Here is a 12,981-nt window from a genome sequence, read left to right as displayed (position 1 = left end):
TCAAAAGGAATAACAATTGTTTTATTTTAAGTAATATTATTAAATCTCTTTATAAAAGTATGAAATGTCTTTAGAGCACTTATATTACTATCACACTACCCAATAAAAGGTACAAATTAAGATTTGTGGTAGAATCTTTGCACTACACTGCATTAACTGACAATAATTTTTAATTTTTTAGTTTTAGTTGTGCAGTTTCTGTATGTATGATATTTTTTATAAATTATAATTAAAATATTTGCAATTAAAATATTTTTTACGATATCCAATTACAGTAGACTTATTTAAAATGCTGCAGAGTATAAATTTCAGTTAACTTTGCATAACACAATTAGTTTAATTTTCTAAAATTTTTAATATAATGGAGAGCTATGCCCCTAAAAGTAGGCAAGCTTATTTTATATGTAATAAGTTGCTAATTAGTTAAAAGTTATTCTAAAAAAATAATTTGATTATAATTCTTCAATTTTTCTGGTTGTAGAAGTTTAAAAAAATATGTTGTGTGGCAAATATAACATACAATAATATTTAATTCTACTTAATATATAATTTAAATCAGAAATTATAGCTCTCTTAAATATATAAATTTTTATTTTAATTTAACTAATAATGTATTCTAATTACGCTTAACATTACGTTTAAACCCAGTTTCTCATAGTTGAAACTCAGTTGAAAATAGGCATAACCAAGCTTCAATGAGCTTTAAACTTTAAATGATACTATTTTTTAACTATTTTTTTTATTTAGAAAAATATATAAAATATTTATTGGAAAGCTCATTCAAATTAAAACAAATAAAAATATCAATGTACTAGAATAATTTATATAATATCTCACGTAACTATTGCAAAACAACGAACACAATGTGGAACTAAGACCGCAAAACTATAAAGTAAATGGTCAACTGAAACTTAAATTATAAACAAAGAATTAGCTTTTGTCTATTATAAAAACCATTTAATATCCTACTCATTTCCATACTTCAGTAATTTTTTTTCTTTTTTACAGTAAGTGGAAAGCATCATTAGCCATCGTATGAAACTTTAACCCACGGAAACCACCTCTCAGGAATGCATAAAGAGTAGATTATAAGCAAGTGACCATGCAGATGCAAGCTGGCTGAAAATCACATTCCAAAATTCAAGGAAAGAAGTGACGCGAATGATATAATTCTTAACATTTACATGGTAAATATATCTAAGCCATAAAACTACTTCAGTAATTTATTATTTTTGCATATATGTTCGCTACGATTTGACTTGTGCTTAATGTCCCTGTGGAACATTTTTAGAGTAATCTAACACTCCTGTAGTAGTGTTAACAGCCATTCATATAATATTTTACATAAATACCGACTATGATATCGACTTAAATCCCACTTTACTTGTCAAGTCATATAAAACAGTTGTTAATTTCAGAGTAATGTTGCTACTCTGATAAAATATCTAGAAAGTTATAAATTAATCTCGTGAATTAATCGTGAAGTGAATCTCGATTAAGAAAGTTACGCTGAATTACCAATCGAAAACGGCATAAAAGTGCTGTAATCATTTACTTAAAAAATTTTTTTGCAGACATACAGTGAGCAATATATCATAACTTGATGTTTGGAAAACTTTTGGTAAAGTTTTAAGATGTAAGAGAGTTTAACTCAATACTAAAATTTAGTATTAGTATGTAAATTTATTATACTAATTCAATAAAAATTTTATTAAAATACTTCTATTGTTAGTGAATTTTATCATAAACTTCCTATTCTTATGTACAATATATTCTCGGATAAACAAAGTCTTTATATAACGAACCGTCTTAATATATATATAACAATATATAACAAACGATCAAATACTTATTAAATAAGAACTGCAAAAGAGTTATCTCTGAACAACACTTTTGCATAAGATATTGCATAAAAAATTCATTCAAAATAAAAAAAAGCCTTGACAATATGTAATTTGGTATATCGAGATTGTGCTGTATATGTATTTATTATATATATTGAAGTTGGTGTTAACTAATGATAACTACGAAGTGACAAGTTTATTTATGACAATTACAATATTCAAGTACATATTATTGTTGGTTGTGCTTGTAAAGATCAATCTTTTATAATTCCTGCTTATAATGATAGAATAATAAGTGATATTTGATCATTATGAACCCTTGTACTAGTTGACTGATGAACACTTTAATTATTTAATCTTTCAGTTATTCGTAACATGAGCTTTATTCCTGATTCCTGACCATCTATTCAGAAATAATTGTAGTGATTAAACATGGCGATTTATAAAACCATTTTTTTTAACATACAATATTTTGAAGCTTCATTCTGTTAACTCTATGTTAACTTGATTTTACAGACACGTCAAAGTAGATGTAAGGTTTTTTTTTCAAATGAGATATATCATTTTGAGTGTCATTCTTTTGATTTTCTTTTGAAATTGTTAATTTTTATTGTCGTTCTTGTTTACAGTATATTAACTCTATATTATGCTGTTATTCTTATAGCTATTATTTACACATATGTTACAATAATTATCTAAGAAAACAAAATATATATAGTATTTGTCATTTTCAAAAACTTTCAAATATCTTCGAACTTCTTTAATAGACCAGTGCTTGGATAAAAAATTAAAAGTACTTCGAATGTGATTTTCATCAAAAACCATACTAAATAAGTATAAGCTTAATATATATGTTAACATTTATCTCATAGCCGTAACAGATGCATAATACCTACATAATGTGGCTTAACAGTTCTCGCTACAAAGTCTTGCCAATGATATGTCCGTGGTTCTGCTATGTTCTTATGTTAGCAACGGCGTAAGTGAAAAGCTTGTTTGGATGGGACGATGTTAAAAATTCATTAGCAAAAACATAGAACATAAAACTTTCTATGTTTTTGCCATAAACATGCAAACGTAATCATTTTTATAGAATTTTAAGTACAATATGCTAAACTGAAAACTAAAGAATTATTTTTTATGATTTTTATTTTTATTCTAAAAAATTTATAATACGTTGAATCATATTTTTCAGTTATTATTAAAATCATTTACTCTAATAATACGAAGAAGCAACAAGAGTACAAAGTCTACTCTAATAATACGAAGAAGTAACAAGAATACAAAGACTTTGTTTACTTCTTAGGATTTATTTTCTCATAATAGAACCAATAATTCAAATAGGTTCTTGCCTCATTAGATAGCAATCAGTTGTCTTCTTATGGTTTATATTATAGAAACTTAATGAACTGACAATGATTTCCAGGTCATGAAATAGATTTTGGGCATGAGCCTTAATATTATCTGAATAAACAAAAAATATATGCAACTCAAATAATCTACAATAATTTAAATAAAATAAATAATAGTACACATATTATTTATCTCGTTCCTAGTCTTAGAAATGAAAAATAATGCACCAATTTATGGACTTTATCAATTTGAAGGTATGTTGCAAAAATTTCAGAAAATAGTGATATCAACATCTTACAATAAAACCAATGGAAGTAAAAGGCAGTCCAGTATCATATTGTCATGACAAAATGATGATTTATCCATGCCCAAGACGCTTTCTTTATAATAAAAACTCCAAGTTACAAAGCCAGTGAACCCATGCATGCTGAGTACGCAAACTACCCGATCCATACGTGATAATATATTCGTAAAACTCATACAAACGTAAGGTAGCAAATTCGTATCCTCAAGGTGTCTAACGATAGGAAGACAGAAGAAGACAGCTGTCATCACGTATGAGCCTCTGTTTGAACTTAACATCATGGCTTTCAGACTCTGCAATAAAACTTAAATATTACAGCTTCATATAAGTCGTGATTTATAAACTCGATTGCATAAATAAAAGACTACAAAAAAAACCTGAATATATGTAAGTACCTTTTACAGTGTGGGTGGAGATGAATGTACTGACATGTTTTTTTTGGTAGAACGTCCAAACTTAACTGTATTTATCGTTTATTAAATAAATCTTATTTGATTAATTTAACAACATTATTTAATAGATTAATAGATAGCATCATATTTTTTTGAATGCCTTAAATATAAATCTTTTGTTGGGGCAAGAATAGAGCTGTTTCCGGGACTGTTATAAAGAAATGCCTCTTTAAACTCTTTATATTCAAATTATTTTGATTTAATTGGTCATGTTCATGATCTGTACATATTCTTTATGTACAGTACATATATAAGTAAACAAGTATGAAATTTATTGAAGTAATTAAAAATACATAATTTTTATATAGTAATTTCCATTGATCACAATTTACACTTAAAAGTGGAAATAAACTCCTATTTTGATATTACGGGAGCCGGTGATAAACTATTGTAATAGATGAGGATTAATTTCTAATGATGAATTGATGGGGGAGTATAAATAATTTTAAATTTGTTTTCAATAGTGTAACATGTGAAATAACAGGAGTGCTAGCTTATCCTGTCCCTACCTACAAACACTTGAAAATAGTTGTTCAAAATCTACGATTATTACAGCGTTCTTGAAACCAACCAATATATTCGCTTTGAACCTTACATACAACTCATGCGTCCCCTTATTTTATTTATTCCCCTTAACAGCATAACTCACCACTTCAGTATGATTTTCGCTATTGTTTTAATTCATTTAGGTAAGTTATTCTTATTGACACTTAACATTTCATACAGATTCTTTCATCGAAACAATTAAATTCAACACTAATATTTCTGTTAATAATATTTGAAATTTCAACTCATATGATTTAAAATTTCCAAAATTTTTGGGACACTTGAAATTCTTGTACGTCCCAATGTTGTGGCCAATGTTCACAGGTCTAACAGGAATTAAATATATTTTTAACATTGCCGGTAGCATGTTGCACAAAGGTTAAGTTATCAATATGTGATATAAAGTGATATAAAGTGTATAATGAAGTATATATTAGCCATCATTTTTTTGATCTCTTGATTTTGTTTGGGTAATTTAATAATACCATTGGTGTGATGAAATATGAACTTATGTGGTGCGAAAAATTTATACAATTTTTCAGCTGGTGCGAGGACCGTGCTAAATAGCCAGCAGCGTGATCGTCCTAGAGGTTTTAGCACCTCTAATATTAAGCTTAAGCTTAACAACTCTCCAATTCAGCTTGCCCCAAGCTGAAATATCTTGGTATTGTCTTCTCATCTCAACACAATTTTATATCATATGTTGATTATGCCATCCGTAACACCCGGTTCAGGCACACTCAACTCAAAACTGCACTTCGAAGACACAACCAACTTAACTGCAAAGTTAAGTTACTCTGCTATAAGCAGCTTATTTGTCCTCTTCTCACTTATGACTTCCCTATTTGGTCTGCCATCACTTCTGCTCAGATGGAAAGAATCCGCTTGTTTGAGCGGAAACTTCTCCGTGATTGCACCAACTATAAGCGCAAGCCTAATGGCAAGCACTTCTCTATCTCCACTCTGTATGGCAATGCCAAGATCACTCGTACCTTTTGACACTCGCCCGTAGGTATCTCACCCGGCTCCACGACCTCCCTCCTGATGTCTCTTGTCCAGATACCCTCCCAGTAGACCTTGTACTAGCTTTACGTTTTAAACTTCCACAGTACCTTCTCCACTATTTTGATGAGCTAGATCAAAATCCTCTCGCTATTCCTCTTTTTAACCGCGGCTTTCGTGACCCTGGTCACAAAGTATATCACTAGTCTCACCACCGCTAACTAGCCGTAAACCCACCACCTTCATTATTATCCTTTCTTCTCAATTCATGCCCTTGCTTTCTGACTTAGATGAACCTATTAAGTCCATCTACTTTCTGTCTCCCCTGATTACTGGAATGAATCTTCTCCATTCATTCCTAAGAGGTGGTTTTGGGTTCAAGTCTCACACTGTGGCTTTCGATGTTTTTCACCTACTGAAAAAAAAAAAAAAAAAAAAACTAAACAGTAATCATTTTGTTTTTACAGAACATCGTTTTGTTGTGTGGACCAGATATAAACCTCTATTACCAAAGTCAAAGGAATCATGGACTAAAAAAATCAATGTTTTTTGATAACTTCTCCAAACTCGAGTATGTAATTATGCAAATTGATGTAATGGACCTAGCAGAAAGCACTCCATACAATCAAATTAAATTAAAGGATTTTAATTAAAGGAGTTAAAGGATTGGATTGAAAGTAATAGTAGTATAGTGAATGTACCTATTCCGGATTAAACTATTTTAAATTGATTAAGTTCTCAGTTGGAAAAAAATACATACAATTATAAACACAAAATAAAAGCAATAACTATTTCATTCCGAAATAGTTTCGGTCGTCTGTGTGAACAAGGTTATCCGTATTCCTTTTGGATTCTGTTTTCATCGTTATTTGTTATTACAATGGCGTCATTATTTAATAATCTACGAACTCGTAATTTCATAGAGTTGGATGATTTCGACATCCATAAGACTTTAACGAAAAACCAAATACCATATAGCAGTCACATGTACCTATTTATTATGTTGTCAAATTGCATCAGTAAATTGGAATGTAAGAGAAAAAATATTCTTATCCACTCATTTTATTTTCTCAGTTAATGATTTCACTTGCGGTATAGCATTAATGCGTTAAGGTCTTCAAGAGAAGTGTACAGCAAATGCCACAAAATAGATGAAATTTTTTTTATAGAAAAATAGAAAAATAATATTTATTAGCTGTTTGCACTATAAGACAAGAAACAGCTTGAAAGTTGAAGTTAATCTTTCTACATATTCCGTGAATAGCTTCTGACCAAACCCACTTAAATTTTGTATAGCTAAATTCTAAGAATACGTTCTATTCATTCTTTGGGCTTTAACATAAGAATCAAAATCTATATATTAAAGCAAAGCTGAATTTTCTAAATTCTTGATTTTTTACGTTTTGCCTTCTTATCCAGCAAACTTTGGTACTGTCATTATGTCAAATATTTTGCTTTTGTTTTTATAATAATAATTTTTGGATATTTTTAAACCACACTTTACTAACATTTTGATTGATCGATCGAATTCTAACAATTCAACTATTTTTCCTTCAAATGCAACGTGAGGATCAACGTGATGGAAAAGCATTTATTTTATTTGCACCCGTCGACCACAGTGTCAACTGGCAATACCAAACTTTAAAAACGGCTTAGCATTTCAGGTGGATTCACTCTTTTCTATAGTCTATGACTATAAATTTCCTCTTTGAAGGACATTAAAAGCAATTTGCAAACAGCCTAAAACACATCAAATGTTTCAGTATAATATATATATAATCTAGAACAAATTCTTTCAAGTTTCTGCTCTGTCTTGCGATTTCAAAACACATATGATTACACAAACTATCTAAATATATTACACATATTATACACAAATTAATTTAAATAACTATTAACACAAAATTATTTGCTTTTTATCACAGATTCGTTGTCATATTTTTGTTACAGGAATAAACGCTTTCTCACCCAGGGGATAAATTTCTCCTAAAATGCAATATTCCTTCGAATAGAAGTTCCTTATTGGGAGACTCCCCCGAATAGAATTGCTTGGCAGACTGAATTGTTTTAAGAACAAATGCTAAGAATTATGCATCATGTGTTCATTTAAATTTAAAAATCGCATTATTCATCTGCAGCACAAAATATTAAAAATAATATGATAAAAATTAATAATTATAAATACTTTATAAAGTAAATAATTAAAAACTTTTATTTATTTTAATTCTTTTTTATTTCAATTAATTTTTTTTTTTTTAAATGTACATTAATGAAATTTTTTTTTTTTAAAACAAAGCAATAAATTATATTTAATTATTGTTATTATTAATATTCTAAAGTTTGAGATCCTCTATTTCCAATTTCCAAAAGTCGACGATTTTTTTCTATTTGGTTCTCAATATTCCGAAACTTTATTTCCTCCATATATATGGTAAGTATTTATTGTAGAGACTTATACAAATTACGCCTTTAATAAACTGAATAAGACTACATAAAAGATAACTACATAAATTATACTGAATAAAAATACATAAATGTTAAAATTTTAATAACCAAGAAAATGAAGTTTAATGAGTAATAGCATTACTACTTTAATAATAAATTATTTCTTTCACAGCACTAATATTTTTAACAAAAAGAGATCAACATAATTTTTGAGTCGATCATCAATCAATGATATGAAAATTTAATAGTCTAATATTACGCTACATATTGGAGAAAACAAATGTTCCAAATTATGAAGATAATACAAAATTGTGCATTAGATCAGAATATTTACTATGTTCTGATAGTGTATAATTCAATTTCTGACTAATATCAAAATATTGTGCTTAATTTGTGTGAACCACTGAGATTTTTCAAATATGAATATTTCAGTTATTTGTTTTCTTAACTCAACTAACACTCCTTTCATGGTCTTCCTACACCTCTTGGTATCACGTACCTGCATGCATGAGCCTATATTTACCATTTCGTTTAAACACTTAATTGTTTTTACATTAAAATACTATCATTTCATTTCAATCCAAATTTTGATTTAATTTAAAAGTCCACAATATTAAAAATTTATAAATACAAAATACAAAAGTTTTTAATTGTTTATAGTTTTGTGACAAATACTTCTTAAAATTTTACTCAGCGAGTTGGACACCCAAAAGAATCGAGTCACGCAACAACACTACGCAGTGCTCGAAAAAATCCTTTGATGAAGTTGTATTAGCAAATACATTATTATTTTCGATAAAGTCATAGTATCGTTATCTTGGTTCTTGGTTGGTTATCTCCAATTAACAAGACGCACCCTTTCGCTAGCGTTAATTGTAACACTACAGACCATTTACTTAGATTTCCCATATTAGTAACTTCTGTGGAAACTCCTGTCGAAAATGTATGTAGTTGTGCTGTAAGTAAAGGTTCCTTCTTCAAACCAGAATTAAATGAATAAAAAATCTGTTGTTAAACGTAAAGTAATTCTATATACTTTACCCAATTAGTCTTGCCCAATTAGTTGCACTACTTCACGTAGTGGAACTTTATGTTTCACTTCATCTTTGTCCACTACTTCCTTGTTTCACTTCGTCTTTGTAAAATATGTAACTAGACATCGGATTATGTGGTGACGGGTAATTCCACGTACACATCAGATCACAAATTTTAGATAGGCTTCAAAGAATTCACCACTTTATGACCACCAATACAGCTAAGTTACATGGTCCGTCGTATCGCTTCATTTAAAGGTAAATGCGCCATCAAACGAGAACATATTTCTGTAGGACGTTGGATTGAGTTTGCTCCAATGAAGGGTACCTGATAATGAGAAATAATTTGTATGCACATAAGTTTTTATAATATTTCATTATTTAAATTATTTTCTCTCTCTCATATAGCTAATCTTTTTATTTCTCAATCGCAATAAGTGTTTAAATAGTAAGAAGTTAAAATATTTAATTAACGCCACAGACATTCTTTTGGGACTCTTGATTTCAAATATGTCAACTACGCCGAACATCTACAAAAGCCTTAAAGAAAATGTGATGTTATATATAGAAACGAACTTTAGGACCATGGATGGAATGTCTAACTACATCAAATCTTGTTGAATCAAGTAGCAAGTATATTGAAGTAAATGTGAAAATATTTGTGAAGAAAAAATTTTAGCTTATATCGAATATCAAATATCTGTCATAGAAAGAATCTTGATTGATTATCAATTATTCTGTTAGAAGAGGGTACATATAATAGGACTTGTCTATGTAATACATATATATGTATACATTGTAAAGATAAAATAAATTATTCTTACCTCAGATGTTACTCAGCTGAGTAAATTTCATACACTAAACGGAGCTTTTAAGGAAGGAAGGATGCTCTAACCTTCCTAATCCGACGAATCCATTTATTAAGTTCTGCAAAGCGATATCGCATTCGTGTCTGAAACGAAAGCATACCCATACCCATACCCATACTTGCATTGTAGACACAAGTTCACCTAACTTACATCAAATGAGAATGAGAATTTACCTTCGCTCTGCTTTTTCCTTATATTTGCTCTCTAATAATTATACAATAATAGTCGTATTACTGAAAAAGTAACATAAAAATATTACTTACCTTACTTAATCCAAAGAAAAAGGCTTATCTAAAATTCGAACGAATACAGAATTAAAATAATCGAAATCACATACATATCAGAACTAGGAATTAGTTTAATAGCAAATAAATATGCACCATATATGAATATGGTGATTATAATAAATCGAATGTACTCTGGACTGAATACTCACATAGGACGTTTTGACCGATCCATTATCAAATGCATGAATTTTCTAAATCGAACAAAGAGAAGAGAATTCATCCAAATTAATGCTTTCACTTAAGATTTCAATTTTGATTTCGATTTTTAGATATTCGAATTGTTACTCACCTTAAGCGCAAAACATGAACGCCTTGATTTTGTTGTTTTGTGGCTATATGTTTGGCCATTAGCTGGAAGTTAGGCCAATCGCTTGTAAGATGACTTTAACAAGCGATTTGCATTCAGTTCAGCATTGTCTATATATGTAGGTATATGTTACCAATTTAGTAATTTCTTGCTCAACCTATAACTAACAATACTTAATATGATCTATATTGATATTTCTTTTGGGATATCAAAATAATTTAAATTTCAAGGCCAACTATTCTGAACATTGGAAAAGATTGTTTAAAATGCTGCCTTATCGATGTCAGTTTCCATAAAATCCATTAGTTTGAGGGAAGAATTCGCAAAGTCACGTTATTTTACATGATCTGCTGTTGCAGATGATTCTTATTAACATTATGGAGAACACTCCTTTAGGTATTTAATAAAATATATTTCCAATAACTGTTAAAATATTTCTAATTGAATTTTCTTTTTTTAGGAAAATATTTTCAGTCTGCATTTTCTGCTCTGAAGAAGTAAATTATTCGCAAACGTAAGTTCTGGAATAGAGTCTTTGACATAGGAAAAATAAACTTATGAAAAATAAATAAAGACAAAAAAAGAAAGACAAAGAGTCCCATTTATGAAATTGTCATTATTCAGTATATGCATTATATAAACCTGGACGAATAAAAACACTCAAGTAAAATGAATGACACAGCTAAGGATCCAAATGAAAAAGGTAACGAATTTAAAGATTTTATAGGTAAAATTAATAAATTGAATAAAAACAGAACAAAACTTGAAAAACGCAGAACAATATGATATTAAGTGATAGATTATTGTGCTTTTAAAGGAGAATGCAAGACAACGCAACGTAATGCAACGCAATGGAATCCATAATACAATCTTTCTTTATTAATCTAAACAAGGAATTATAGAAAACAATTTTTAAGTATTTGTTGATGAATTTAGAAACCACACTTTACTCATATTTCGATTGTCCTTAAAAGTATCAACTATTATTCCTCCTAATGCAAGGAGTACAATATGTACATTTATATTTATTTTACTAGGATGCGAATACTAGGGTTACTACTTTATATGTACAAACATCACACTATCACTTCAAAATGAATATTCTCTGATCAGTGCCTATTGAAGGTTTCATCTGTATACAATAATGTACAATTTTACAGACATACTTTAATCATCTGTATCTTCCGCAATCGTAATTCTATCAGTTTTTACAGACATGTAGCATTTTTTCTAAATTATTTCGTTATCTGTTTTGTAATACGAATTCAATCCCAAAAAAACTTTTTGGGTCTTCTGCTCTCTCTGTCAACGCCCCATTTTAATTCTTTCTCGATAATGTAGCTAATTTTGTTTTTGCTTGTTTGTTTTACATAAAAGCATGTAAATGTCAAGAGAAAATATGAAAAAGTAGTATAAAATATAAGTAAAACTTGTTTTTTTATTTAATTTTCATTTTCATAAATATTTCTTTACTTATTACTTTTTACTGCAATAAGTTCATGTTCACCGAATATAGAATACCGAATATCGATTATTGAATACCGAAAAATTCTCAACGTCCTTCAGTAAAGTGATGAAATAGGACATTGGAAATATGTACATTACAACCTTCGGGTTCATATCATATTTAGTTTTATTAATTTTATACTAAATATTAAATTACAACATAAAACATGTACTTCGCAGTTAATTTTAATGTTTTAGTTGAATTACTTTTTTATGCATATAATTCATCTTTCATCAAAACAAAAATTATTTGAAAAAACATTAGGTATATACCAAAAATATCGAACAATGCATATAAATCAGTTCTGCAACTTTATAGAAATGATGCTCTGAGCATCACTGCATGTTAGCACCAATCCCAAACGCTGACCCAGTCGTGACGTAAGCGATCAGCTGACCAATCCTTTTTATTAAATATAAACAAATTTGCGAGTTAAGATATAAAAGATAAGTAAATATTTCATAGTAAAAACAAATTTTAATTATAAAAAATTTTATATTAGTTATGTTACAACGAATGCCCATCAATTAATATGACGTGCATGTCATCGTATTCTCCGCATCAGATTTCACATATTTCTATGTTACTTTAATCGATTTAAAAGCATATTTTCAATTATATCGTCTTAATCACTACTGTCTACTTCAGTAAAATTTTCCAAATTCATATTATTCATACTTAAATTTATTTATTTATTAATCAAAATTATTTAGGCACTGTCCACTTAAGAATCGCAGTCGTGTTCACGGCCGTGGTCTCAGTCGTGGTCACCATCGTAAGAATGAACAAGAGAGAAATTTTTATTAAACTTTGATCGCACTAACAGAGGATCTTCTCTGTACCTGGTCACGCCTGTACCTGGTCAATACACTATTATTTGTGTCAAAAGTAAAAACTTTCTCTATATTCTGTCGTTCATGATTTATGGCTACGTATACGTTAACTAATTCCATCTTGATATTAGTCATTTTACAAAAAGGAAGATAAAAAACACAATGTTGTCCAAGTTATCAAGTTACAAAGAATAAATA

At 29.0% G+C, this 12,981-nt stretch overlaps 1 long non-coding RNA gene across 5 annotated transcripts; it reads right to left on the bottom strand.

Moving 5' to 3' along the window:
• Window positions 1-8,647: 8,647 nt before the first annotated feature.
• Window positions 8,648-10,637, bottom strand: LOC119687699. Of its 5 annotated transcripts, none has more exons than XR_005253247.1 (6): window positions 10,426-10,637; window positions 10,286-10,327; window positions 10,113-10,140; window positions 9,805-10,053; window positions 8,988-9,308; window positions 8,648-8,921 (listed from the first exon to the last, which is right to left on the bottom strand). It is a non-coding gene; the product is annotated as an uncharacterized LOC119687699 (long non-coding RNA). The 5 variants fall into 5 exon arrangements; XR_005253248.1 differs by having other exon boundaries at window positions 8,648-8,918; XR_005253249.1 differs by having other exon boundaries at window positions 8,648-8,902.
• Between the last annotated feature and the right edge of the window lie 2,344 nt (window positions 10,638-12,981).

Source organism: Teleopsis dalmanni, chromosome X (genome assembly GCF_002237135.1).
Source record: "Teleopsis dalmanni isolate 2A chromosome X, ASM223713v2, whole genome shotgun sequence".
Lineage (NCBI taxonomy): Eukaryota > Metazoa > Arthropoda > Insecta > Diptera > Diopsidae > Teleopsis > Teleopsis dalmanni.
The sequence above is the reverse complement of the archived record's forward strand: the minus strand, read 5'-3'. Positions and strand labels throughout refer to the sequence as shown.